Source organism: Tinamus guttatus, unplaced genomic scaffold (assembly GCF_059628265.1).
Source record: "Tinamus guttatus ecotype Peru unplaced genomic scaffold, ASM5962826v1 Tinamus_guttatus_pri_ptg000168l, whole genome shotgun sequence".
Classification (NCBI taxonomy): domain Eukaryota; kingdom Metazoa; phylum Chordata; class Aves; order Tinamiformes; family Tinamidae; genus Tinamus; species Tinamus guttatus.
In genome coordinates this window covers 458,146-480,606 of record NW_028288702.1, presented here as the reverse complement: position 1 = coordinate 480,606, position 22,461 = coordinate 458,146, and positions in this window count along the sequence as shown.

Below are 22,461 nucleotides of genomic sequence, written 5' to 3'. Positions count from 1 at the left end.
GATAAAATAAGCTTTGGCAGTTCAATAGATTTGTTCATGTATATGTGTACTTTTTGTACACAAAAGTTATTTGTGTACTACATATTCAATTCTATTTCTTTTGTTTTACACATTTTAGATTTCTAACAGAAATTCCCAAAGCAGAAGACAGACATTTCCAAAGGGAAGCAGTTTTATTTTCGCTGTTCTGGTCATTTTATTTCCAAAGGGGCCTCATTCTCCTTATAAAACTCATGCAATAGCACATGAGGCTAGAAAAGTAGGAGACTGAAGGCAAAGCTTCCTACCCTCCCACAATCTCTGCACACCACGCACGCACAGGCTATGTATGAACTCTCCAGCATATTTGTATTTTTTTCTTTTTTTTTTCTTTTTTTTCACAGAACATAAATTACTGTAGAGCTGGGGAAATAAAGGCTCCATGCATCAGAGCACGCCGTTTGCTCTAAGGAAAGGGGAAGGGCTCTCCCTTGGGAAAGTCTAGAAGGCGGCACCCTGGGAAAGGAAAGGCTTTTTTCCTTGGCGTTCACATAGGGAATTTGCTACAAAATTGTTGCCAAATCTGTGGAAGGGTGCTGGGGTTTAGCTCCCAGATCCCTGACATTCCTCGAGCCCTTTGTGAACCTGGGGGAGTTTATGAAAGCCTAGGGCACCCCAAACCCGAACCTGCCCTCTCAGGGCCACTGTGGATTGATCCGCTTCCCCAGCGGTCAGGCTCCCAGACATCTGGTCCCAAAATTTGCCTTTAAATAGGGCTCCACAGCTCGAGGAGACTCCCAGTTTCAGGCTCAGGGATATAGGGAGATCTAGCACTGGAGGCTACATGGGAATTAAATACTTTTTACCTCTGTCACTGCTCTTCCCTCTCTGTTCTCTTGAATCTCTTCAAAGGATTGGTCCAACATAAGGAAGCAGTTTTAGATGCCACTTTCTTCAGAGGAAGAGAGCTGTGTGTAACACAGCATGTCCTGCACAGGTCCCCCACAGAAGTCCATGCGGTGCTTGGGTTTGCCCTCGGCCCTGCCATCCATCTGAGGTTTCTTTGGCAACCTTGCTGAAAGAAGACACATATCTAAGTTCATTCGGGCCCTGCTATTTTCATATCTCTTCATCTCATAAACCTTAATCGGTAGACTACCTTGACTATCTTACTTAAGCCTCTTAATCTTTTCACTATTTTCCCCTCATTTAGCTTTGTGCTACTACTACAGTCTGCAATTCTGAACATTGCTTTGGGCTATATTTTTTAGGAAAGATACTGTTCTCCATAAAACTGTTTTGTGTCGTAAATCTCTTTTAGATTGATCAACCAATTAAAGACACTTTGGTAAGTTTCTTAATGTTCAAGAGACAATTATTCAGAATGGGGAGCTTTTATCTAGAGGAAAAAAATGAATAGAGAGTTAACTCATAAGCTTTTTAAAACATATGAACTCTCCCAACACTGGGTGAGAAATTCTTTGTTAACATTTTGGTTTGCTGTGGCACAGAGCCAATGTTTAAGTTACAATATAAAAAGCACCCCAAAATTACCGACATCTCCCTTCCCCCATCTTCAAAGTTTTATTAAAAACGCCAAAGTATTTAAAAGGTCAGTTACCCGTTTCACTGCTATCAGGGGATTACTCTAACATGGTATGTTTGTCTCCTATTGTGAGTAGTGAAAATCCCCCTGTATCCAGCGTGTTTTGTTTGGATTGAGATGGCATGCAGCTGATGGCTGTGACCTTCATGGTGGCTTAGATCCCTGTCTGGCACTGATTTTTGATTTAGTGCCGATCTGCTGCACTTGTCACAGGCTGCAAGGTGCTTTCCATGCACTAATGGAACAGCTCAAGGGCAGAGGGGCCTTGTAAATGTCTATCTTTCACCAACACTGTGCTAAATATAGAGCTGAGTTTTCTACATGTGAATGACAGACTCTGAGATTACATACAGTAGTAACTGGGAGTTCTTCCGCCTGCACTGATGCTTGGTGGTAAATAAATGTCACTGTAAAATGGGAAGTTTTTATTATTCTGAGTGCTAATGAATATGTGTACAATGTTAAACAGAATACCTAATATTGCCTATATATCCACATCGGATGGCAGGAGCTAGCCATCAGACCATTTGTCCAAAAAGCAGTTGTGTATTTCCTTAGGGTCCTAGAGGATTTGCACCGGTGCTCAGTCTGATTCCGTCTCATTAATAATGCATTAATAAATGCATTTATAAATGTCTTTAATGACACATTCATCTGAAAAATCACCCAAAGCTCTCCCTTGAAAGAAGTCAGGGCACCGGATTGTGAAAGGCAGAGGATTACAGGTGAATTCTTTGCTGATTCACCAATGTCAGGAATGGATCAAGGGCCAATCTTACAAGGTCTATTTTAGGAAAAAAAAATCTATTATATTTGGTGGAAATTTCTTCTGTGTAAGAGTGCAGGGAGAGGCATTAGGTTTGCTTCAACAGTGTGGAAAGTAGCACAATGCAGTTCACTATCATATTAAGTTTATCATTCTGGCGTTTTTAACAAAACAAGTCTTTACAGGAGAAACATGTTCCTACTACTCAGGACATTGTATTGAGCTGATCTGCAGTTTCCATATATTAGATGCTAGCTGGAAGGTTCAGAGTACATACACAAATCTAATAATAAATACATGCCCTCTTAAGTATAACAGACCAAAGCACACCATCAGCTTCCACACACAACTCCCAAGTGAAATCAAAGTAAGCACAGCTAAGATGTATGTTCTCAAGGCTACCACAAATTATATTTTGCTGCCTATTTCCCCTCAGACAAGTGAGGGGTAACTGAAACCCTGGATCATTCTGTCCACAGAGGAGTGCTCAGGACCATCTGTGCTGTCTTGCCTCTGTCCTGGGAGAAGCTACAATAAACCATTTTTCCAACTAAAGGAGCCCCCAAAAAACTCTGGAAGATAGAAATGTGTGGACCTCTTTTCAATCTGGTTTACATCCTTATGATAAAAACCTATGGAATTGAATAAAGATATTTTGAGTATGTGAATTATGAAATCAACCAAGGATTTTTATGGAGAATGTAGAAGAAGTAATACCCATTATATTGAAAAGGTGCTGGGAGGTGGCCATTCCTGGTGGTAGAATTGGCACTTCCAAGCATGGCAATAACAGCTGTGAGAAAGGCTTGGACATCAGTACTCAAGGTTTCATGCGGAAAGCCATAGCAGCTATTGGGCTGAAGGGAGGCATGTTTGTTGATGGTACTTTAAAGGCAATGTATCTTTTACTCTTGTGCCAGCATGATGCTCTTACACAAATTAACGTCCCTGAATTCTCCCATATATTTCAAACCATGGGATTCCATTAGCAAGGAACCATGACAATGAGCCAGTTCTTAATATCTTCCTGTAATATAAAAAAGAAATCAGATACAGAGAGATTTTATTTGCCTCAGCTACAATAAAACTTTCAATAAAACCTTTTTTATTTTTGTAATTTGTCTTCTTAAGTTTTCACTTTAGGTTCACATAAATAAGATCCATTCTGAGAAATTCTGAAAAAGTCACTGAGCCTGGGGCCTGAACTGGCTTTTTGAGTATATGAGGCCTAACACTCAATTCCCAAAATGGCTGGAGAGTCCCAAAGTGAAGTATATTAAACCCTAATTTTCAGTCTTTATTTTAGAAAAAGCTGCTTCAGTGTTATATGGTGCAGAGATATCTCATTAGCTCTTACCAGATCCCTGCCTTTGGAGGGCTCTTTCACTGCGCTAATGGCACTTTGACATTTTGTGGATTACTCTTTCAGGTTCCATAATCAATTTAACATTAACATTCATGTAAACTATTAATGAAATAATATTAAAAAAGAAAAATGTTCCTACAATACTGCAACATTTTAATGCCTCATTAAAACCATTAGTAATGCTAATATTAAAGAACTTACTTTATCTTTCAGAGAACCCCAAAATAAATCATAATCAAATGTTTGCTAACATACAGCCAGAGAAATAATTTCTACATTGCTGGCATATACTCATCACATACACTGAAGATGACATTGTAAGGTCATATTATTAAGCACTCACACCTAGTTCTGGTGTGGAAATTCATCGTGCACAGTATTATTTTATAATTATCATTAAACATACTGAATATCATTTGTATTTTTTATTTATGAGAAAAATATATAGTATGCCTCTCAGCCAAGCAGAGCTTTCATGGAATTCAAGTTGCAAACAATGACATGCTTCGCCGGTCTCAATGACTTACAAATGCCATTTATATTCAGTACTCTCATTTATGCTATCTTTTAAAATGAGTAAGAGACATATTAATAGCAAGAAACTGGTAGAATGATTGCATCACTACCCATCTCCAGACTTATCGCAACACTTCATTCTCCATCAGTTGAACTGACATGGGAATGTAAATGTTGCATATAATAGTTATATAAAATTTTACTACACGTGTAAGAGAAGCAAGGAGGTGCTGTGCTCCCCCCTTGGCCGGACAGCTTTGGCACCCCGTCCTGAAGAGCTGCCTTAATCCTTATCCAGAAGGATGAATCCCAAGAGCAGCCCAGAACTTCTCCCAAGCCCAGTCACAGCAGCAGCAGCAGCCAGCCCAGAGGTCCCCACGGCAGGATGAGGCAGCCTTCACGTCCTGCCATCGTGAGCATCGCCTGACCAAACCCTCACTGCCTAACAGGTTTCACTTTGAAAATCTCACGGAGGAGCTCAACAGATGACTCCAACGGTGTCCCCCTGCAAGCTCAAAATCCGAGAACTGATTCCAGCTTTGTTTGCACTTTCTGTTTTAATTTGTCAGTTGGTTTAGATGAAAGGTTAATTTTGCTTTCTCTTAATACATTTAATACATTGTGGTGGCAATCAAGTTCTAAAAATGATAAAGTCATTTGTTAAAAATTCAGCTATGTCATCTCTAGCCATTCATGTTCCCTTCAGAGAGAAAATTGTTCCAATCTAGTAAGCTACAAAAGAAATGCAGTCGACAGGGTGAAATATGAACATCAATGGTAAGTTTCAAATTTACCCTATTTATTTTGAATGTAAGACCTCATGACCCACTAAAATTTAGTTCACTGTGCTTTATGAAAAATAATGGCTGAAATTGAATGTCTTAATTTACATTTAATGCTATTAAGAATGGTTTAAATTATGACTGATGAGCAGCACACACAGATGTCAGTCAGATTCATCAGAATAAATTGAAGTCAATGAATGCTCCACTGATAAATCCCACTTTATATAAAATTAATAAAAATAAGGAAATATAATCCTTAGCTAATTGCAAAATGTTCTGGAATTCCCCAGAATTTTGGAGGAAAAAAAACTGTAACTAGAGACAGACATGGAGCAGTTTATGAAAAGTGATTTATATTCAAAGGTGCATTGTGCAAAATTGTCAAAAGGACCATTTAAATGGTCTGAAAGTTTACAGCAAAAGACATTTCTGTATAGAAATATCCATCTCTACAGATGTGAGTCACAACAGAGCAAGAAGGGTGTTTGAAGGCTGCAGTTGTGCATGATCTCAAGAGCACCATGCTCCTCATAGCTCCAAGAGACAGAGAGCTTCTTGGGGAGGGAGGCACTGCATGTCTGCATTGCACACAGCAGCAGGGCTGCACTTCAGCTTGCTGGGGACTTGGCTTGCCTTCAGCACTGAAACTGGTGGCAAAGCTCCCCTTGGCTTCAGGGGTATGAGACAAAAAACAGCATCTGCAAGACAGAAGGTCAGATCCCAGGTTTATACAGGAGAGCAGAGGCCCAGAGTTTTTCACCCTGTGCCATACACATGCTGCCAGTCTCATATAGGGCACTCACGGAGAAGCAGTTCAGCGGCACAGGGATCATCTTTTGGTTCTCCATTTGTATAGAGTCTGGCCCAACAGGATTGATTGTGGCATTACTGATCCTCCTAAACACTTCCACGGCACAAACATATTTCCATGGAAGACAATGGAACAATATTTGCATGCAGGAAAATGTCAGGCCTCCACATCACAACATGTACTCCTGACAAGCACAAAAGCTGCTTTACCTCTTTACATCACAATGTGAAAGCTCAATATATAATATGATTCACTGTGTTTTAAAACCCTAGATCCTATACCTGGGTAAGCTCTTGAAGACAAGCTTATCTTTAAGCACATGAGCTGGTCCATGGAATTTAACTGTAAAATTATGCATAAATACTTTCATGGGTAGAGCTCATAAGTTACTGACCATTTATTTGTGTGTATTTAAAGACCGTCTCTAAGATATTTCCATCTTCACATTAAACTATTTTTAACCAAGATACAGTTGTTCTTTTAAGTAATAAAAACTATGATCTTTAAAATCAAGACACTGAATTTCCTAAAATGTATGCAAAAGCAGTTTATGATGCTAGTATAACTAAACTTCCAGATAATATTTTTGCAGTTAGAATCTTCTCCTTTCATGGGACAATTCTAGAACAAGTGGCAACAGCCCAAGTTTAAATTGTCACTTACATGCGCATGGTATATATTTTGCATAGGTAGGTAATTACTCTTTGCCTCTTTCGGGATATGCCTATTCCCCAGCATCTCTCTGCTCCACGATATCAGATTAATCAGGATGCCTTAATTGTGTATTCTCTCCGGGTGCGGGTGTTCATTGTCTGTAAGTTAAAGAGTTGATTGTTCTACCTGTCCTTATAGGATATGGCCACAGGGTCAGTCTGTGTCCCAGATAGGTCAATTGAAATACATGTTATCCCAGAGGGATTGGAAAGTCTTACGCAGCCCCTTTCTTCTGCCCAAATCAAGCAAGTGCAAGTTCAGGCCAACACAGCATCACACAGTCCCACTTCCCATCGCTGCATAAGGTTTACCTGCTGCATTGAGCTCAAAATGCTGGACTTGCATTTCCACAGTTCTGCCCAAAACAAGCTGTTAACATGGAGACCCCCGGGCCAGGCCTGCCTCTAAAGGGTGCTGAGCACGGGCACTTCCTGCCAGAGCCACGGGACCTGCAAGTGCTTGACACTTATTTCCTGTGGCCTCTCTCACTGCTGAATCTAATGCTTGAGCCATGCCTGGAGCGCATGGCATCAAACACAGCTCTTTTAATTCTTGCCAGAGATGGCATAGGTACCAGACAAAGGAGTTACCAGGAGCTTGAAATGTAGGTGCCCAAGAAGGGGGGGGGGGGGGGGGGAAGTATGTTCAAAAGCGCACTCAGAATTACATGCAGTACAATGTGTCTTTGCTATGTCCTTATTATCTTGTACATATATAGTGCAATTCATGTTACTAGACTGGCTCCCAAATTTACCCTTGCTGTGCTAGTTACTTTTCTAGAAAAAGTACAAATGGACACTGCTATCAAAGAACCAGAAAAAAATGGAAGCAGAAGAGTGGCAGGGGGAAGAGTCCATGGCTATCTACTCCAGGCTGTGCAGTAATGCACCTTATTTTTTTATATCCTTATATTTTCTAGTGCTTTGTCCAGTTTAGCTTAAAACACATAAGACTTCATGCAATGGGGCTTCTTTCCTTCCCATGAGAAATTGCTGTGGAGGCCTGCTTCAAGGGCCATAGTACAGGACATCTTGTTAGTAGATAGCCAACCTCAAGAACGGCAGTGCGGATGTTCTATAAGCAGACAAAGCAAAAGCAACTGTACGGCTGCTGCGTGACCAAGAAGCTGATTGGATAGCTTTAATATAAGCCTTTAGATCATCGGTTTATTTAGTAACTGTGTTTCACATACTTGTAGACAAATAAGGTATTGTATCCCATATAGTACAGTATATAAGTTTTGTCTCATGCTCAATAAAATATCTTCGGTGCATTACACTGGAGTCCGTTCCTTCGCAAGTATAGAGCTGTATTATATATTTTGCTGTCAAGAAGTTTTTCTTGATTCTTAACCTAATTTTTTCCTTTGTTAACTTCATCCTATTACTCCTACTTATATCCCCTTTGTCAGCCTAAATAACTTTCCCACCCTCATTTGATAGCTGTACCATTCAAACATTTGTAGCATGCCATTCTGTCCTCCTCACTTGGTCAAGCTACACATATTTTGTTTTTTTTAAAAAAGGATTTTAAAAATCAGGATGTTCTCTTCATCCCCTTACTTTTCTTGCTGATCTCCACACAGTTTGTTCTTTTGTTCAAACTAGAAAGCAAATGAATCCCATACATGTTTCTTTTGATAGTAATGCATTTGCCTGCTTGCCTCCTCTGTCCACAGATTTTCCTCTATGCAAGCTAAACGTATAGACAGAAGTGCAAATGAAGGAGGCAGGATTTACATGGGCATAGAGACTGTGTTGGAGTGACACAGAATGCTAATAAAAACGATTTAAAGGTTTTTTTTTTTTAATGTACTTTTTTTTCCATTTGACTTTAAGAGATCATCACTCAATGTTATTTCTTAAACTGAAGAATCTAATGCAAATGCTTTGACTTGATTTTAAAGACATTGAATTTTTTCTGCTGGTATAAATAGTATGGACACAGTAAAAGTACTTGAGAGAGTCTAATGAACTATTTCTTACACCCCATTACCTTTAGTCTGATATGACTGAGAGTACGGGCACTAATTATTCTCTTTCACAGAGGCCGAGATAGATCTACAGGAGGTCTTAAAACACAATATTCTATACAACGCTTAGCAATTCCTCATGCAATATTTCTGTATTTTTCTCTAATCGAAATTTAAATTAGAGGCATGTCACTTCCCATCTATCTGCCGCTTATATCTGTTTTACGAACAATTCTTTAAGATGATTTCCTACCAAAAAAGTACAGGTAGCACATAGCCAGTCACAAGGCAAGTTCTAAAAAAATTAAGGGATTTTTCTTTCAAAGGAGTGAGGCAACCATACTGCTTTAATGGCAGAACAGCTCTGCATAGAGAATATTAGCACAGGAAGGCTGCCAGTCAAGGGGATTAAGTGAGCATAAGGAGAGCACAAGACCAGAGCTGATCTCCCCTGGGTCCCTCTGAGAATGGAAAATTACTTTCACTATTTTGGCTCTGCTGTTCTGTAAAAGAGCAGAGCCAGGAGTCAGGCTGATCTGACCTGCAAGGATGTAAAATCAGGCATTGCTCTGCACTGCTTCGTGTTTCACAGAGCTTTGCCAAGGCAATGCAGTGGGCTGGGAGAGCAGGTATACCCTGGTGCTACCTGTGGCTTTGTGTTTGCAGAGAGCGTGTCTTCCTCTTCAAATGCCCTGGCTCAGCTCATGTGAGAAAGCATTCCAGGAGGTTTCGGACCCTACCCCGTGGCAACACGGCTGCAACACAGAGCGCAAGGCCCTAACACCTCACGGCACCGGGGTAAACGCCACTCCCAACTGGAGTGCCAATTCACACTGCTGTAACTGAGCTTGAACTTTTCTCTCATGTCAGACAGAAGATGAAGTTTGCTGCTGGTTAACAAGGAAACACAAGCTGCATATTGGGATGCAGATGGTTCTATAAGACAGTACATACATTTATAAAGGAGACATGTAAGGTCATTTGGAACCATCTGCTTTAAACGTCCTTACAGTAAACGTATGAGCAGTTTTGCCCTGGACTTGTAATATTAGCTGTCTACCAAATTTTTATAATAACGATGAAACAAAAGAAAAATGGGAAGGAAGGAGACAAGGCACGGCAACCAATCCACAACGTCTGGGCCTTGCACAGCCAGCTCAGAAGCAACTCAGATTGTCTGGGAGCAGCAAGCAACACTCTTGATGGTGGCTCATCCCAGCACACAGGTGCAGGACACAGGTGATGGGGAGAGCAGGGAGGCCAGCCCTAGGCACAGCAACACCCCAGGCCAGGGCAAGTTACTAACCAGAAACCACATTTATCCTCCTCAGAGAGGTGTTCCCATGCAGGGCAATCTGACAATTTGTCTTGTCCCAACAGGAAGGTCTCCAAGCCTCTTGTCTCAAACCAGGCAGCAGTCTGACATGGGGCAGTGCTGGGGGCTGTTGCTCCAGAAAGCCTCAGCTCTGCTGTCTGTGCACAAACCTTGCCAAGGAGCTAGGTCCAAGCAGGGTCTCTGCTTTCTCTGCCTCCACCATACTGCATCACCCTCAGTTACCACCCTAAATAAAGCCATTCTCCTCCTCCTGCTCGCAATGCTCCCTGCAGGCTTCAAAACAGCTGTCCTTGCAGGCTGACCCTCAGGAAAGCCATCATCCTTAACTGGTAGCAGCCCAAGCTGCACAGGCCCCTGCTATTTGTGAAGACAAATATAGCATTAAGTTACTTTTGTCCTCACCCTTTAGAAGCGCTTTCTGCAAGGCAGGACCCCCACAGCCAGTGCAAGCAGAGCCCAAGATGGCCCCAAATGTGGCATGCACTGCTCACCACCCAGGGAAGTCCCCACAGCTGTTGGTGCATTGGGTTCCCCCTAAGGAGGGGCAGCCCAAAGGTACACATATGCTGTGGCTGTGTTGCCTATTGCAGCTGCCCAGCTCTAATGTGTGAAGGTGGAGAGCACCCACCAGCTTCTTTCCGTCTCTGGGCTTCTCTCCTCGGTTCACCCACACCACATGTATTGGACTTCCTGGGCCAGCATGCCCCATAGCATTGGCTAATGCCACTGAAGAGCCCAACTGAGCTGACAATGTTTTGGCTGCGGTGAACAGGGCTGTTGTCCTTGCCCCATGTCCTCATCAGACCAGTTTATGGTTTCCCAGTGCAACTCATCACCTCTACAGTCAGAGAAGCAGTACCAACACAGCAGATATCAAGAGAAAAAAAAAAAAAAAAAAAAAAAAAAAAAAAAAAAAAAAAGCGCTCACCTGGATTCACACCCTCCTGGGATTACACTCGCCCCATTTTGCCCCAAAACCCTCAGTTTACTGTTGCAGTTCAAATGGCTGCAGCGACCTGGTTCAGGGACGGCACGGCGACCACCCCCAAGCCACTCGGGCTATCAGCTAGTTGACAGCAATGTGGTGGACGGCAAATGGCCTTTATTGATGGGAAACAAGGTGTTATATATCTAGGTTTACAACGTCACATCCGTCTGCTTACACCATAGACTAAACACTATTGGCTACTGGGGCCCTATCTTTCCGTACAGCACGATATCTTCCGGCCGCCGTTCCCTAACTATCTGCAACAACTCCCCCCCTCCCTATGCATAACAAAACTAGCTAAAATACAACTATCTTATTCTTATTACTATCTTATTCTATTCTTATAGTTATACCAATCTTAAAATTACATATCATAAACTTGACATAAAACATAAGGCACAAAGAAGAAGGCGCGTAGAAGGTAGGGGATGACAGGTAATACCAGGGTGTAGGAATAGGGTGTACCTTGGGATAACTTGGGGGTAATACTGAGTGGATATATTCTTAAAGCAGTTGTTGGTGTTCTACTAACACGATGTTAACCTTCTCTAGCTGATTCTTGACAAACGGCATGAGCTTATTCAATATACAGGGTCCAAAGATTAGCGTCATCATGATCATTGTGATCAGCCCTATCAAGGTGGATATCAGGGTGGTTAACCACGGCGAACCGGTGAACAAATTTTTGTACCGGCTGCGTTTGGAACAGGGTTCAATGGGTGCTAGTTGGCAAGGCATGGCACTGAAAACTGGTGGCCCTGTAGTTATTTTTGTACTAATTGCTTGAGATTGTTCGATCTGTTCAAGTACCCCATTTAAAGGGCTGGTGTGACTCTACCTGTCCTATAGTGACAAGCTGCAAAATTAAGATAACGCAAAGGCATCGCGGCCCCCTCTTGCGGAGGCTGTTTTGTTGTTTTCTGGATTCGGTCAGCGTGGAACTCGCAGGCTCGGGCGGGACGCTTGTCACCGGGGTGTACGGGTTACAGGGGTGTCCGATGATCCGGTCCTGTGAACAGAAACTCACAATTTTCATTAGTTTTATTTTGAAGGTAACAGCCACCTGAATTGGGGTCAGATGCTCTTCCTTTGCAACATGCTTAATCATGAATGCTCCCGCCGGTTTTTCTTTAATTCGGATGTTTACCTTCTTTTTCTCCTTCCTTAAGTTTGAATCGGTTGTGAGCCACTCGTCCTGACTAGTGTCTGATCCGGAGTCGGAACTCGACTGACTGGTCACTTCCGGGCTCCGGTACTTTTTCGTTGGGCTTCGGCGTTTTTTGAAATGTCCGCTCTGATCGGTTCTCCGCCCCTCCCTCGGGCTCGCTCCAGGTCCCTCGCTCGGACCTCCTCTCGACCCCTCCCTCGGGTCTTCTCTCCGCCCCTCACTCGGACTTCTTCTCGACCCCTCCCTCGGGTCTTCTCTCCGCCCCTCCCTCGGACGTCTTCTCGACCCCTCCCTCGGGTCTTCTCTACCCCTCCCTCGGGTCTTCTCTACCCCTCCCTCGGGTCTTCTCTACCCCTCCCTCGGGTCTTCTCTTCGCCCCTCACTCGGACCTCCTCTTGGCCCCTCCCTCGGGCCGCCCTCAGGTGTCCGGTCACTCCCATTGGTTTCCGGCGCCTCACTCGCGCCGGGGGCACCCTCGCCCCGCCCTTCCCCTTGTGGCTCGGCGCCATTTTGAGGGGCATAGGGTGGTGGCCTGGCCCAGACGTCATTATGCTCTGACTTCTTTTCAATGTTCCTAGCTTCCTCGGCTAGCTCGCTCCAAACAGATTTCGGCTGTTTCTGCTCCTCTGTAAGCGGGGCGGGGCTCGGGGATGGAGGGGATGTTTCACCCTCTTGCTGACCTTTAGGCTCAGCAGAATTGCCATCATCTGGGGGGTCCAAAGTCTGCGCAGTTGTCCCGATTCCCACTTTGGACGTGGCCAATAAACAGTCTTTTACTGCTACCCAAGTCTCCTGCTCTTTCATAGCTTTCTGTAAGGCTTGTACAACTTTTCCCCAAGCCTTAAGGTTTTTCCCACAACCTGAGAACATTGTCTCCTCAGCTAATGCCATAGTACATTTGTCCCACAGTTCAGGGTGGAGAATATCCACCGGCTGGTCTATAGCCTTAATTTTCAAAAGCCTTGTAACTGCAAGAGTAAAATCTTTTGGCTTACAATCAATCCCCCAGTACTTATGTAATTGCGATACGACCTTTATGAGGGCTTCCATCCTCCTTGTTGATTCAGTAGTGTCCCCTTCGCCGGGGTGGTCCACTTGCTCTGGCTGCTGCTCACGCTGCTCGCTCATCCAGGCGATGACGTTCCCGGGTTTCGGCACCACTTGTTGCAGTTCAAATGGCTGCAGCGACCTGGTTCAGGGACGGCACGGCGACCACCCCCAAGCCACTCGGGCTATCAGCTAGTTGACAGCAATGTGGTGGACGGCAAATGGCCTTTATTGATGGGAAACAAGGTGTTATATATCTAGGTTTACAACGTCACATCCGTCTGCTTACACCATAGACTAAACACTATTGGCTACTAGGGGCCCTATCTTTCCGTACAGCACGATATCTTCCGGCCGCCGTTCCCTAACTATCTGCAACATTTACAGAGCCCTGGGTTGCTACTGCACTGCAGTTCTTCCTGGTCAGCTCTCCAGTACACCGGCTTGATGAATTCACCAGGGTAGCTGCATTGGTTTGGATGGTTAAAAACTGGTACCAAACAAGGGAAAGCTAATTATTGCTCTCCTTTGAGAAGGAGGGTGGTAAAACCACAGGGTAAGCCATTCATGACTTTTTTTTTTTCTCCCTCTCCTTCTCTTGCCTGAATTTCTATAGCCCAGGGCAGTCAGAAAGGGAAAAGATGCTGTAGCTGCAATCGTAAAAGTCTGCGTAGACTAGGACAACCATATAGCATAATATGAAGCCTTGAATCATTCTAGTGAAAAATATAGTGAGTTGCTGTTGCTATTGCATTTCACTGATATTATTATTTAGAGCCTTGTCTTGTGCCTATTGAAGGGAAAAGGCAAACTCCAGTAGTCTTCTGGGAGCCCCCATGCTCTTCCAAATTCTCTTTGAGATTGCTTCCTCTCCAGAGGTATTAGTCTGTATTATTACAGATTCACTCCATCTATCTTGTTATCTTCATTTCAGTATTTCCCTCCTTTTTAAAGATCCCTTTACAAATATTGCTTGCAACATCTTGATAACAGCTTTCAATTCAGAGCAACAATGTGACTTTTTAATGAAATATGTGCATCTATCTATTCTTGGATAATATTCATAACAAGCCCCAAATGGCTACCAAGAAAAAGAATAAAAATTCTAAAGAGATGAGAAACAGAAAAAATTAAAGATGAAAAGTAAAATTGTAAGAAATAATTGCACTGCTCTGTTCATGCAATTAAGCAGCATATCAGAGAAAAACAGTTAAGTTAGCTTACTGAGTGCATACAGGAGTTTTAAAGCTCTACTGTCAGTTCAATTAAAAAAAAAAAAAAAAAACCCTAACAACAGTATTTCTAAAGAAAATGACATACTCCAGCAGCCTGAGATGGTCTCTGTGATACTGATAGCATCCGCTTCTCCTTGTCCTTTAGAGCATCAGATCTTCCAGAGAGAATTTCAGACTATTAGGGCTCAACCACAGCTGTTCCTTTTCTAGAAACCAAACAGCCCAGCCTTCCACTTTCTATGACAACAAGAGTGAGCCCTTTGCAATCTGACCCACTGAGGAAAACCTGCTGTTAATTAAATGTTAATTACCTTAATCCAGTTGGCATTATGTGGAAAAACCACAAGTTACTTTAATCTGTATTTTAAAGAAAACATCGGAGACTTAATATGCCAGGCAGAGGCATCTTATAAGTCAGTGGACAGACACCCCTCTTGCCCCTTTGGTGTTGAGAGAGACTCCTGTGAGTCTGAGAGAGATATTGGTGTGTTTTTGCAAGCATCTATATAGAGACAATTTAATTTCTGCAAAAGTTGCAAATACAGCATTAATAAGTGATTTTGAAAAATTCTAAGTTGCATTGGTGTTTTTATTATACCAATGGTTTGCTTTGATTTAAAAATGCCTCAGAAGTTGAGTGCTTTCCATGGATAGCAGCTGTGCTTTGAGGAACACAGCCCTCAGGTACACGCAGGAGCCTTTGCGCTGCTTGTCCGAGGTGGGCACGTGCTCCTGCAAACGTGATTTCCCGCCTCAGTGCATCTCCCCAGGGCATTTCGGCCTCCATCTTGTAGGTGGCTGCTCAAGCGCCTCGCTGTCCCCGAAGCTGCCAGGGCAGGTCCTGCCAGACTGTCCAGTGCTATGGAGCTGTTCCACTTCCAAGCTAGGGCTATAAAGTCCAAACCCACTTCAGAGTGACACACAAACAGCTCTCCCTATTTACTGGCACTGGCCAGAATTTAGGCTCTTGGCTGGAGGACTCTTCACCGGTTGCTTTTTAGAGATGGGAAAGGGGCAGCAGGCACGGGATGGAGGCTGTCCCTTGGCTTCCCCAGGCCACCTGAGGCCCAGCAGGAGCTTACAGGATGGGTGATGCCAGCAGGTGCCCCTGGTCAGGCCTCAGCAGAGCTTTGTGGCTTCTGATGAGCCCAGAGTAACTAATGTCTAGAGCAAGGGCTCAGAGCAAGGGCTCTGGAATTACCCTCAGCTCAGACCACAGCAGGAAAGATTCCTGGCTGAATTTATAGCACTGTTTTTTCTCCAGACTGACTTTATCATTGTGTTTTACCTTAAATGGACCACTGCAAGTGCCGCACAAAGTCTCACAGGTGGTGCAGCTGCACAGGACTTTGGAGGTGCAGGAGTTCAAAGTCATGGGATTTGCTAAAGAAGCTTTATTTTCCCTGTGATTACCTGAAAATACTTCCATATTCAAGCTCGCCTTGCTCCCTTTCTATACTAGCCATGGTGATTTCTGAGACATCCCAGATGCCTGGCCTGAGTTCTGGAAAATCCCTTTTGCTCTCTTTCTTTCAGGAATGATGAAAAAAATAGAATTGGGTTTCTTCCTGTTTGCAATTGGTTGACTTGAGAAGCATCGGGGTTAAATAAGGGACCCCACACCTGATGTTCAGGAACAGCAACTTTTATGGTCACATACAAACGTTGCCCAAACTATCTTTTGGGAAGAATGGTTTGGTGTAAAAATCAGACACTGCAGCACCAGGCAGAAATGAAACGTGTGTTTCTCTTTTCTTTCCTCTTTTACTCATTTGCAATTTGCAAAGGAAAAATATCAAGGTTCAGTAAAAGTAATGAAGAGTTGGATTCTTTACTGGTGCAAGTTAGTGTGACACAGTGAAACTAAGGAATTTCCTCCAGTTTCTACCAGCAGCAAACTTCGTTCAGAACAAGCTGTAGCAGGACTGCAGTTGTCCCAAGGGGGGATGGGATCTGCAATCTGCATATTTTGATGCAAAACTATTTATAGCCTCAGAACATAAACCCCTAGAAAGCAAGACTGCTGAAGGCAGAAAATCACCAGCAGCGAATGCCACAAGTGAAACTCCAGGAGAATAGTCAGCCCTTCCGGGGCTCTTCAGGCTCTAAGGAAACTGCCCGGGTGCAGACCCAGCTTTAGTGAGCATGCTGATTTCTGAGATGTGGCCCTGCCTCTACTGCATCTGAGTTTGATCCTATATGCCCACAAATATGGGGAGTGTCTCAGTGTTTTTACAATGTTATGTGCATTATTTTTTTCATCTTAAAGCTGCCCATGTAGAGAAAAATACAGAAGTTCAGTAACAGTTACCAGCATGATTTGCTTTTATTACCTTTCTGTTCGAGACCCTCGTTTCCCCTTGTAGCATGTCAAATTGCCCCCAAAACCATATTATACAGCAGAGAAATGTCATTCACACTTCACTGGCTATTGATTTACTTTATTTATTGGCACAAAATCAGCTTGAGATAAACATTTTGTCCCCCATTTCCACTATTGTAAGCATTATAGTTCATTGAAAGATAGGCAAACCCCAATGTGCTGGGTCACAATTCGACATGGCTTTCTGATCAATGTGTGAAAAATTACCTAATGAATAATGGGTTGCACATTTCCACAAACAAATTAACCAGGGTGAGACTGAAACTAATGATTATATTTATCTAATGTAATTTCACATCTGTTACTAGCGCTAGTAATTTTTTTCTTCTTTTCATGGAGTCCTTAGAATTACAACCTAGCTTTGGAGAGATGGATGTTTTACATTCATTTAAACAGAAAATGTACAGATTAATTAGATATATACTTTTAAACCCAAAAGGTAGTTGGGGAGTGTGTTATTGTTTTGCAGTACTCTGCATGGATTGAACTGTCCTTTTAAATGTCACATGGTTCTCACATTGGAGCCAGCATGCTGGGTTTCTTGAGATCTACTGTAAAAGAAACAAACAAAAAGATTTGTTTTGTTTTGTTTTGTTTTTCCCCAAAATACAACCAGTTAGATAAACCCTGTTAATTTTTATAGGAGTTATGCTAATATTGTTTGATCATGAAAAATCATTACATCAGGAAGGAACCTCACAGGCTTGCTCTCCATCTTCTTAAAGTAATGCGTGTCTTCCTGGTGAAATGATCAGTTTGGTAAAATAAATGTTCCTGGAGTCCAACTGCCAGCTCTGCATGGGTTCAGGAGGCACCAGGGGTCTGATGGGATAGTTGCTTTTCGGACTACAGAAAGCAGTTGGTTCTGTGGGTTTTATTTTCCCTAGCTGCTTTTATTCTCAAGACATGTTGAAGTGTTTTGCTTAGGTGGTAAAGGGAGGCTTAGGCTTCCTCCTTGCTCTCCAGAATATAAACTGCTAACTTGCCCCTCTCCTTCCCTGGTGGCCCTTATAAGCTTTGCTTTGAAACACTTCTCTGCTGTGGACACCTTCCTGCCTGATGTGATGGGACATATCTGCTCTGTCGCATCCAGCAGCTCACAGTTGTCTCTAAAGATGTTGCAGAAAAGCAAAAGTCTCCAAATGATGTCACCACTTGAGTCAACATTATTAAATAATTTCACAACCTGTCTCAGTTGTGGTGGCAGCTTTCATAAGGATTTATTATCCAGAGAGAGAAGGAGGGAGGGGGCTGAGAATGCGTAGAGGTTTGAAAGTCATTGTACTAAGAGTTTAATTATTGTATTTTTCACTGAAGTTGAAAGTATTGAAGAAAAACTAGCCAATTTCATATTACCTCATTTGATTAAAGAAGCTGTATGATTGTTCAGAATAGGCAACAGCAATTTAGTACAGCTGAGATGAAAAAAAGCTTCTTGCCTCCTTATCTTTAAGACTTGGCAATATTTCATAGTCTCACTGGAGTAGCCAAACAAAACTTCAAAAATGATACCAGCCTTATTCTGGAGACATTTCGATGAGTGAGTCAGCTGCAAATTGAGTTGCTCAATTCCTTTTTTTCTGTTGGAGTCCTTTGAGTTGATGGGGCTGTTTGTTTTTCATGAGTGTGCACCTTGGGCACTCGCAGTAGGCACCGCTCTCCGCGCAGATGGACAGACAGCAGGCGTGCTGCTGAGGAGCGTGGTGGTGCCACCATAGCCCAGCACAGAAGCACCCGGAGCATGCAGCTCCAGTGAGGTTCAGGCCCGTGGCTCAGAAGCTGTCTCTCAACACCAGGACAGAGTGTGTAACACCTGCAATGTCACCTCTCGTGAGCCATGCTGCCCTCATGCTTGGTTGCCTGAAGGAACCGGTCTTCCCAAAGTGCTATTTCTTCCCTATGTTTATCCTGGTGTCTGTAAAGTGTCCTGAACCACCACAGCCTGAGAGGTTGTGCAGCAAGAGGGCTCAGGCAGATACTACAAACCCCAGGGATCTCCATATTCCTTGGGAATGTGCCTCGGTGGGGACAAAGCAGCTGTGAACAGCTGGAGGGGAACTCCCCTGGGGACTGAGCTTAAGACGGCATTCCAGCATTGCTTGTAGAAAGCTCCCCGTCCAGTGCACTCACTTGGTTATTTTCCTTTCTCCTTTATCTAGAGTCTTTGGTTGAGTTAAAGCCATCATAGCTGAGCTAGGTCAGCTCTGCTCTGGAGATCTAAACTATACTTATAATAATTCACTGATCGGTGTATGGACAGTTGTCAGTGAAGAATGTGGTGCACTCTGTAGCCAGAAAGGAACAGAAGATGCTGATGGAAACACAGCTGCCCAGAGGGGTTTGGAGGAAACGTCGACATGTATATTGAAAATGCACGTAGCAAAATTAAACAATCGTCACCTTCCGTGGCAGACGCGCTCTGAGTCTGTCACCCCCAGGCCAGAAGGAGGTTGCATGGAAGAGACATTGCACTGCTTCAGTCTCTGTGCCTTTTTACGGTAACCAGCCTGCACCATTTGTGTTTCTCATTTTCCCTCTGGTAGAAATTTCTCACGGAGGGTTTTGACAATTTCCAAATAATGTCGTGGAGACTGTGACAACATGAAATGAGAGTAGAGCACAATGATGTGGTAAATAGTTACATTATTAGAAAGGCAGATGCTGGCATTGAAGCAGGGTTGTTGGCCTAAAAAATAGATTAGAAGAGAGAAAATAGAAAAAAAAAGCTGTGAGGTATCAGAAGCAGTTGATAGCATAATAACATTCATATGCAAGCAAGGGATTTCTGTGGCAATGTGAATCAGCTCAGATGCTAATATAACCACTAAATAAACCATAGCAACATTCTGGGATTTTTATTATTACTTGCCAAATACAATACAGATCTAGTCCAATGAATCATGCCTGGGATTGCTTTTTGGACTCCAAATTCTGGCACTTGCAGCCACCTCACAACATGCCAGGCAAAGACTCAAAGGGCCCCCAGCAGGGTCCATGTCCCACCAAGCCGCATGTAGACAGCCTAAACTCCACATGAACGCTATGCCTTGTATTTCCTATCGGCTTATTTGTGGCCCTCTTTAGAGGCCTCAGATGCTGTGGATGAACATAGGGATTCTGGTGAAATTTTTTGATGTCTGAACGTGGCCTTTGCTATAACACCTAAATTGAAGAGAGCAAAGAATGATTTGGAGCAAGGCTGCTGCAGCTTGGTTCCCTGTGCAGTTAACAGAGGGGAACAGGGTTTCTCCTCACCTTGCTGTGAAAGACTATCACCCATCTCTTGTGCCAATCTTCCTCTCTCTGAAATGCTGTTAACCACAGTCTGAGTTCAGTCCATAAGAACTAACTTCAAGTATCTGGGGGACTCCATGAGCGTCCAGAGTCCAATGATCCATGCAAGAACCAGGGAATCTGATTTTTCAGAGTGTCTTGGCACCATCTTCTCCAGTGTAAGTCTTGAAGTTTCAGTGCTGTCACCTTGAAAAATCAGCACCAACTGTATTGATTGGGGCACCAAATCCACCTGGGAATGGGTGAAAATGCAAGCTTTACAAAATGCAGGAGTGCTGTTGCAATCCTTGGCAAGACCATGCTAAACAAGACCCCTTTGCTCTCTAATGCTGTAAAACGGAGCAAAGAGTAATTCACAAGTCAGGAGCACTCCAGCTGCCAACAGGTCAGCCGTCAATGCTTAGACATCATGCACTGTAAGTCTCCATGACGTGCTGCATTATTTCTGTTTCTCCACAGAACGCAAAAGTTAGAGAAATTTTCATACGTTGCATTTTGCTGCATGATCCCAGCTGCAAGAAGCAGCAGCCCTTCCAGGTACTCCCAGGATGATATCAGTCTCTCAAAGCATGAGGAAAGGTGTAGAAGGGAAGATCCTTCCCTGCACCTCACTATTGTGCCCTGGCACAGCTCGGCCAGGGCACAGTCGAAGTTCCAATTCCCTTTGCTGGTCAAGCGGGCTCTCCTAGGAGCCTCTCGAGAAATTGTGCTGAGGCAGACAGAATTCCTTCAGGATCTGCTGCTGTGCAGACACCGATGTGAGGCAGGGCCTTTCAAAACTGCACTGAGTATGTAAAATGAGGAAGCATTTTGTCCATCACATGACTTACTAATGGGGCAAGTGCCTGCACACTTGAATTTTTCTACCAGTTCATGAATAAGACTTGCCCAGAATGACTGGGCAACCATGACATCAAATGTGGGCAGGACCAGAGCAGTGCAACTAGTAGGAAGAAATGATCTGGGTATTGTTAGAGGCTTTGGACAAAACAAGCTAACAGAATATTATTTAACAAAGAAGAAAAATCTGAGAAGTTGTGGAGTTTGGTAAGAAACTGGTGAAATTAGCAAGTCTTTTCATACTCACAGCCAGGATTAAAACTGATGAAACTTGGCAGCCTGCAGGACTGAGGAGGAGACTTAGGTACAAAGACATGTAGATGATTTTAGAAAAAAAAAAGGGAAAAAAATGTGATATTGGATGCCTTAATTTAGCAAGCAATTATATAACCAGCTGTTGTCAGAATTATGACATAGAGGGCTGTGTATCCAAGGTATCAACAAGTACTGGTTTTATATTTTGGGTATAACTGATTAACCATAACACCTATGAATGACATTTACAATAGGAGCATCCTACTGGAAAGGCTGAGAGAGGAGATCATCATTGAAGGACTGTTAGAACAATTAATTGTAGAAAGGGTAAGAATCAGCTCCAGTGGAAATGAGAAGTGTGTGACTTAAGTGAGGATACAGACCAGCTCATGAGGGGTCAGAGACAGCGGCTTCTAGTTTCTGGCTAAGAGAGGACAGAGCAATCGGGACATAGCAAAGGGTCCTGCATCCCTTTTAAAGCAGCTCCTCCGTAGGTATCCTGGGATCCCTCAGAGTCCATCAGGATTCTCCAGGGGTGCAGCCACCTGTTCAACCACCATTCATGGCAAATCTGAGATCAAAATTGCACAGGAATCCTAAACAAAAAGGGAGAAGCGACAGAAATATAAAATATAGTGAAACGATCATCAATCTCATAATAATTAAAATTTCAAGAAGAAAGCACAAGTCATTTATTTGCCACCAGGACCTTTGGATAAAAGCATAGGCTGACAACGAATACAGTTGTGGGTGTTAATTATTTTTTATGATAGACACAAAGACTGGAGCTACCAACTGTACCAACTGTAATTCTTTACTTAGCAATTTAACATTCTTCCCTACTCATCTCAATGCATTTTTATATGTCTGACCTTCTATAGGCTTCTCATTTTGCTCTTCAGCTGAAAGAGCAAAGCTGGTTAATTTCTGATGACATTTTGTGGCTAGGTAGCTGCTGAAATACCTTTCTGCATTGGCTCTTGTTTATAAATCTGCATTCAGAGGATATACGGCTGCCCACGCCAGCCTCTGAGCAGGTGTCCCCATGGCCAGGAGGGGCTCAGGGCCCAAAGGACACAGAATCACTCCGCATGGTGCCACGGGCCATGGCAAAGGCGAGGAAAAGCTGGGCAAGGGCCCATCACTTCCTCAGCGCCTGATCTTCCATCCACCCAGCATATTCCTTTGCTGCGGTGATGGCACGGCCAAATCCTCTGCACACAACAGCACGAAGTCACCCTGTTACAGCCAAATTGTGTTTTGCCTCACTGTGATAGAGATCAGGGAGCTCAATATTGCATGCTCACAGTATATAAGAATTTTATTTAAAAAATTAGGAAATAATATTTATGCCTTGAAACAGGGGATGGTAGTTCTTTTTAATAATTAGATATAAAAAG